We start from the raw sequence: 8,081 nt of genomic DNA, 5'->3' as shown, positions 1-8,081 counted from the left end.
TGAAACCCTAAGTAGAAATCTAATAATCTCAGACTCTTGTGCCTTAGATACTGGACGCTAACAAGTGCATGGCAGCCTGCTACGGTTGGAGTGATTCATTACTTAGCGGTAGTGGAGCCTCGAGAATTTTGGTGGAGAATTTAAAGCATGTACGCCTCACCATTTGATCCACTTCTTCTGTCATCTTCTGTTTCTTACAATCCACTGTGGGCTTAAGAGCCCACTTTGTTTTCTTTTTTCAGCCTGTAGACCGATCTTCCCTTCTGAGCCCTCTCCCCACTACCGCATCTTGCCTGAAGTAGCATTCACTCTCTGCACTTACTTTGGATTCTAGATGTGGGATGGCTGCTCTGAGGCCTAATATAGATGAAAAAAGTAAAAAAAAAAAAAATAGAAAATATTTTAAAAAAGCTATCATCCCATAGAAGTATGTTGCATCTTCCTATCCTTCAGATGGAGTTGGCATGGGTCTCATTGTTTTCCCAAGTCAGGATGTTATACAAACCATCTTGGACTCTAATTTTCTTTGATTATCTTACAAAACTTCTCCTGGCATGAGGAAGAACATCGAGCGGGGTGGCCCACCTGCTCACAAATAACTTCCTTCATTAGAATCTGGTTCCCTATACATCTACTGGGAAGATGATCAAGAAAATTAACTATCCTGAGAGGCTGTTGAGAACAAAGGAAAATTGTGTGTCAAAGTTGTATTCTTTCTCTGTACCTATTTAATCAGTATGTTTAGGAAATTGTTTGAGAAGCTGGATTTTATAATGGAGAATGTGGCATAAGGATTGGAGGAAGACTCATCAATAATATTCATTATGCAGATGACACAATCTTGCTTGCTGAAAGTGAAGAGAATTTGAAGTACTTGTGGCAGAAGACTAAATATTGCAGCCTTCAACATGAATTGTATCTCAGTGTCAAGAAAACAAAAATCCTTGTCTCTGGACTGGTCGACAACATCATGATAAATGGAGAAAAGATTGAAATTGTCGACAATTTCGTCTTACCTGGGTCCACATTCAATACACTTGGTACCAGTAGTCAAGAGATCAGGAAATGTACTGGGAAAGTCTGTAGTCAAGGATCTCTCCAAATTATTGAGGAGCAATGGTGTCAATTTGAGGACTAAGGTGTACTTGATTTAGGCCATGTATTTTGGGTGGGTTTTTGTGTTTTATTGTTGTTTTGTTTTGTTTTTTTACTCACTTGCTGTGCATTGGAGAGCTGGACAATAAAGAAGGATGACAGAAGAATTGATGTCTTTGAGTTATGGTATTGGAAAAGAATACTAACTATCCCATGGACTGCTTAAAGAACAAACAGCTATCTCTTGGAGAAGGTGCAGCCAGCATCCTCCTTGGAGAGAAAGATGATAAAGCTTTATCTCACATACTTTGTGCATGTTGCTAGGAGAGGATACTCCTTGGAGAGGGCCATCATGCTTGGAAAGGTGGAGTGATGTGGCAAAGGAGAAGAACCTCAGCCAGGTGGATGGATAAGGTTACTTCAGCAATGCGCTTGATTGGTCAGAGTTTATGAGGAGATAAAGGATAGGACAACAATAACAGCAACACAGCAGTCAGGATTTTAGAAGACAGCCATAAACTATTGTTTTTGTTGCCTTCCAGTTGACACTGGGTCTTAGTGACCTTATGAACAACAGATTTGATCACAGATCTTATCTTGCCTTATCCTGTTCCATTCTCACAATCTCTGACATTCTCAAGCCCATTGTTACAGCCACTATGTCAGTCCAACTTGTTGTAGGTATTTCTCTCTTACCCTAATTCATAACCTTCTCCAGTATAATAGTTTCGTTCCAGATTGCTGGCAAAATGTCCAGGAAATCAAAGCATTTTCATTTTCTAGATAAGGAAACTAAAGGCCAGGGAGGTAAAATAATCAACAGGTTAATTTAATGCTGGAACTAGAACCCAATCATCCCAGCTAGTAGTCTTTGTACTAGTTATTGCAAGATAACATGTACAAGCTGAAAAGAAATGTATAGCAGAAAGGAATTTTTGAAACACATTTTCTCAGAGCAGATAATTTTGTTTTTATCCAGGTATTTTCTTGATACCACTTCCTTTTGCCAGAATTAAGTTTCTTGTCCTTTTTTTTTTCTGATAAGAGAAAATCTTCCTAGAAGTTGAAGAAGAACCACTTTTCTCTGAACTTTGTTAAATGTTAACATAACAGCTGTAGGAATATATCACATCTGAGAGAGGTGTTGGGGCTTCAATAAACTTTGGGTTCCAGTTGGGCTTGTCCAGACCTGGGCAGCCCTCTGACCTTGGCTGGAGACAAAATTTTTAATCCTACTTTTAAGTATAGTTGCTTCTTCTCTTTCTTACTCTCAAATTTTTCTCCCCTTAAGAAGGTGAGCTAGTCTTTATTTCCCCCCCTTTTAGTCTTGAATTTCAGTCAAAGCTCTAGAAATATGAATACAGCCTTTGTGAAAAGGTGTGAGGATTTTCTTTTAAAAAAACAATCCTTTTATCACTTTTATTCATCCCACAGAAATTCTGCTCACCCTTGGAATTAGAAAATGGCTTGGGTCATTGAGAGTGACCATTTGAAAGCATGTTGTTACTTTATTTCTAACTCTTATAAAAGAGCTCTTTGCACATGAGTAGTTAGAGGCAGTGAACATTGATTCATTCTTTCTTTCCCAATCACAACAGTTAAATTTATGGTGTCAGTGGTCAAAACATATTTCAATTTTGTGGTCAATGTTGTATAATGTAGTATGTAGACAAGAATCCCAGTTGTATAGTATGTAGTATGTACATACAGTTGTGTAGAATATAGTATGTTAATGAGAATCTCAGCTGTGGAATCAGATAGACCTGAGTGAGATGATTTTGGATGAGTTATTTGATTCTCTAGATCTTAGTTCCTCTTCTGCAAAGCAGAGAAAATAAAGTTCTTAGTTCAGAGGATATTGTTGCTATGTGGCAGAACTGACTCATGGCTGACCTTTCAATTGATTTTCAGAGGTTGTAGATCACATGAAAGGAAATGACCCATTTTTCTCCCTCCCAGTAACTGGTGGATTGGGGCCACCTGCCTTTGAGTTGGCGGTGCAACTCCTTACCACTAGACCATCAGCACTAAATGAGATAAGAATCCAGAACATCCAACACAGAGCCCAGCAGTGGGTGCTATCCTAACAATTGGATCCTCAGGTATGACAAATGGTTTACAATTGGCCACCAACCAAAAGCTTAGCAGTTCCAGTCCACTCTGTGGCAAAGCTGAATAAAGTCCCAACAATCCATAAGATTCCAGCCATGAAGTTCTCATCTTCTGAAACACGTGTGCTCACCATGAATCAAAATCAACCTGATGATGAGTTCTTGTTTTTTAAAAAAATCATAACAAATAGAACACCTTATTAGAATTACTGTATATACTACATAATCCCTATTCTCAGTTGTTCTCTAAACTGCACTGCAAGGGAAACATAACAGCTCTGTTCAACATGATATCCCAACACAGTTTACTGCCTACCATATAGTGAGTGGTCAAATTATATGTTTGTGAATGAATATCTGATTGCTCATACTGAAAACTAGTATTGTATTAGTTTTACCTTTAACTTGGATGTCACATCAGTATGTCACACAGATAAACGGAGTCCTTTTAGCAACACCCTATCCCATGTGCACATTCAGACTTGCCCTTGGAGATACAGGTATCACTGCTTCTAGGTTTCCTGCCTGGTACATACTAGTTCAATTTTAGGAATTTAGAAAGGCCTGTCTTCATATTCTGGCTTTGATTGGCACCTACGGAAAATCCTAACAGCATCTGTTAAAAATAATCTGGTAAGAAGAAGAAAGTTCCTTATGGTTTAGTTCTTGAAATTCAAAACTCAACATGAACCCCTCATGAGTTCAATAATTTCCAAGGAAACTGAGGCTTTTAATGTTCCTTTTCCATTATAGATAATTTCCTTCTCATAGGAGGCCTCTAACAGCAGTGCAAATGGAAATAAAAATAGTCTGAGGAAAGAGAATGGGAGAAATAAAAAAGGAACATAATATGGAGGCGAGATAGATCCCTAGGAGATAGAGTTTTGTAAACAAGCTTTCTCTAGATGGGGCTTTAATTCGTCCTCACACCCCAGGGTCTAGCAAAAGAGCTTGGACACATCAACTGTTCAGCACATACTTGTTGGGTAAAAGGATATCTCTGAGATGAAGCAGCAGAGGAGAAAGAGTTAGAGTGCAAAAGCCCACAGCTTATTGTTGCTTTTCATTTGGCTCTGTCTCATAGTTGCCTTTTATACAACAAAGCAAAACAACGCCTAGTCCTGCACCATCTGCCGCACTAAGTATGAGTGTGTCAGTGCGGCTCAATGACAGTTTCCCTCTTTTTCACTGACGTTCTACTTTACTAATCACGATTATCCTTTTCCGGGGTTTGGTCCCTTTAGTGATTTAGTAAGTGAGCTGTAGTCTTGTCATCCTTGCCTGTAAGAAGGATTCTAGTTGTATTCTTCCTGTTAGATTTAATTATTTTTGGCAACTTACAAAATATTCAATAATCTTTATTACAATTTGAGAATATGAATTCTTCTTTGACCTTCCTTTTAAAAATTTTAAAATTGTCTTTTTTTTTTTTTTTTGTATAGTGACCCTGGCTATTCCTCTTATCTCCTTTTGATACTTCCAGTATTATACCAATCAATATTTTACCTATTGATCCTTCATTATTGCAATTAAAAGCTTAATTTCCCCCTTCAGATCTTTCTGTTTGAGAAATGCTGAATATATTCCTCTCTTCTGACTTTCCAATTTCAAGTCTTTGCACATCTTATACTACTTTTCTTTGTCTTCTTGACAGCAAAGCTCTTTGAAATTTTCTGTTCAGTTCCCTTACTTCATAATTTATTACATTCACTATAGTTTCTCTGTGTTCAAAACCAAGTTTCAGTCCCTTCTGACATCAATTTCAGTCTTTTATCTTCCCTATAATTTTAATGTCCTTTTGATTTCATCATATAGAATGCCTTTGATATCATCCCACAACTTGTCTGGTATTTTTCAATCATTGGTGTTTGGTGTATCGAATCTATTCTTGAGATGATCATTAAATTTATGTTGGGCTGCTAACTGAAAGGTAGACAGTTCTAATCCACTAAATCTGAGATAGAATAATGAGCAATCTCCTTTCATAAAGATTTACAGCCTCTGTAATCTGTTGGAGGTCAACTCAAGGTCCTATTCTGCCTATTGTGAACATTATCCTTTTCTTCAGCTTCCTTTGATTGTGCATAAGAGCAATTGATAGTCTGTTCCATTGTAAATCCATGGCCTTGTTTTGACTAATGAGATTAAGGTTTTTCCAAAGTCTCTTTCAATAGCTGTAGCTCATCTGTCTGTCCCCTGTATATTGATGCAGTGAATGTATTCAGTTGCCATTTATGTTTTCTTTAAAATATATTTGTAATGAATAACCTAGTGGTTTTAGAAAATACTACCATGTGAACTTCACTCTTGTTTCTATCAGCAAGGTGCTACTTCACAAACACCAATCCTTCTTCTTTGCTTCAACTTTTGCATTCCTATCACCAATTATTATTAATATATCTTGATTACATGTTCACTCAGTTTCAAACCACAGAAGTTGGCAGAAATCATCAATTTATTCATTTTTAGCTTAGTATAAATTTGAATAAATGTCATATCTGTAGCTTTTCCTTTTGTGGGTGGGGTATTATCATCGACAACACTGTTACTTTTGGATAGAACTTGCAACCTTTTTCACAGGAAATGTGACATGTTGGATAAAGTATGGCCAGAGAGTTCCTTGGAGGCAAGGATGGTGAAGCTTCCTCTCACATTCTTGAGCATGTTTTTAGGAGGCTTTAGTTGAGAGATTTTCTTAAAGTTGAGCTACAATCCATATTGAAGACTGCAGTCCAAGACCTTCTGCAGCAAAGACATCATGTCCTCCTCAGTTTCAGCAAGCAAGGTTGTGGCATCTGAATAATGCAAGTTGTTGATGAGTCTTCCTCCAATCCTGATGCCACGTTCCTCTTCATGAAGTCCAGCCTCCTGAATGATCTAGATGGAAAAGATATGGAGAAAGGACACATCTCTGAAGCACATCATTCTTCATTTTGAACCCTGCAGTGTTTCTTTGCTCTATTTCAGATGACTGCTTCCTGGTCTAAGAACTATACATTTCACATGGGCATAATTGAGTGCTCTGGGATTCCCATTCTTCCCATTGTTAGCCACAATGTGTTCTGATCTATATAGTTAATTGCATTTTCATAGCATCATCATAGATGGAAAGAGACTGAGATTGTTAACAATTTTATCTTGCTCGAATTCATAATCAACATCCTTGTCACCAATAATCAGGAAATCAAAAGACTATTCTCATGGACCTCTCTAGAGGGTTCAAGAGCAACAGTGTCAGTCTAGTGACTAAAGGGTGTCTGATCCAGACCAGGGTCTTCACAATTACTTGCTGTGCATCGTAGAGCTTGACAGGGCTTAAGGATGACAGAAGAATCAAAACCTTTGAGTTGTGATGTTGGAGAATAACATTGAACACACTGTGGACTGGTCTGTCATGGAGAGGGTAGAGCCAGGCTTCTTGGAAGTGGGGACTTTGAAACTCCATCTCACATACTTTGAGCATGTTGCCAGAAGGGACCAGTCCTTGGAGAAGGACATTACGCTTAGAAGAGGGAGGGTCCGTGCAGGAGAGGAAGAATCTGGATAAGATGGATTGATACAATGACTGGGGTCATGGGGCAGGTGTGTCAGAGACTATGAGACTGGCTTAGGATAGAGCAAGGTTCAGAACTATTGTTCACAGGGTTGCTATGAGTGATACTTGACTACTCAACAGTATAAAATAACTACCACAACATCAACAACAACAATGTCTAGGATATACATCTTTATACATTCTATTTAATATTTTGCAACTTCCAGTTTTCCTAGACACATACCTCATATATTCTGCTTTTCAATTATTATTTTTCATTTTTAATCCATTTATTTTTAAGGATATACACAGTTTTATGCGTTAAACACTTGAAGATAGATTTGATCATGACAATACATCTGAGCTTAATCATATTTCTTTTTTTAATATTTTTATTATTAATTTCAATGAAAATTTACAGAAACTTTGGATTTCCATTCATTCATTGTTGCACTTTTCTACCCGCCTCCCCCTCCCCCCCCCAGTACACTCCCCTCTTGGAAAAGTAAAAGAAAAATTCTTTCATTGTTTTACAATCCCTCCCCCTAGGTTCACTCTACTGTACAGCCTTAGCTCTGGATTCCTGTTATGAAAAAAATACCTAATCGCATACCACCTATAAACAGTTTTCTCCCTCATCTGTTTCAATGCAGTATACATTATTGAACCCATCTTTCTCAGTCTTCCCCCAACAGTGGCACCATGCAGTATTTGTCCTTTTGTGACTGAGATACTTCACTCAGCATAACGTCCTCCAGGGTCACCCATTTTGAATAATGTTGCATGAGTTCCTTATTTTTCAATGCAGTGTAGTATTCCATTGTGTGAATATACCACAGCTTCTCTATCTATTCGTTTGTTGATGGGCACTTAGGTGTTTCAATTATTATTTTTTTTAACTTTCCAATTATTGGTGGATGTTTACAGTTGTTTATTTTGAGTCATGCCACATCTTCACTGGCCTAAAGCACTACTCTATCTATATAACTCTTTTTTAATTTAATTTTATTAATTGTAATGAGCATTTACAAAGATTTTAAATTTCCATTCATTCATTGTTGCACTTTTCTCCCTGCACACCACTCCCCACCCCCACGCCCAGTTCACTCCTCTCTTTGAAAAGTAAAAGAAAAATTCTTTCATTGGTATACAATCCCCCCTCACCCCTCACCCACCACCCTGAGTACACTCCACTATGCAACCTTAATTCTGGATTCTTGTGATAACCATAATACCTATGATATATTGCTTTTAAATTGTTCTCTCCCTCATCTGTTTCAATGCAGTATACATAATTTATCCAGTTTTTCTCAGTCTTACCCCAACCCTGATGTCAGTCC

The sequence above is a fragment of the Elephantulus edwardii genome, unplaced genomic scaffold (assembly GCF_000299155.1).
Source record: "Elephantulus edwardii isolate Elephantulus edwardi_28Jun2011 unplaced genomic scaffold, EleEdw1.0 scaffold00224, whole genome shotgun sequence".
In the NCBI taxonomy this organism is placed as follows: domain Eukaryota; kingdom Metazoa; phylum Chordata; class Mammalia; order Macroscelidea; family Macroscelididae; genus Elephantulus; species Elephantulus edwardii.
This window is presented reverse-complemented; position numbering follows the sequence as displayed.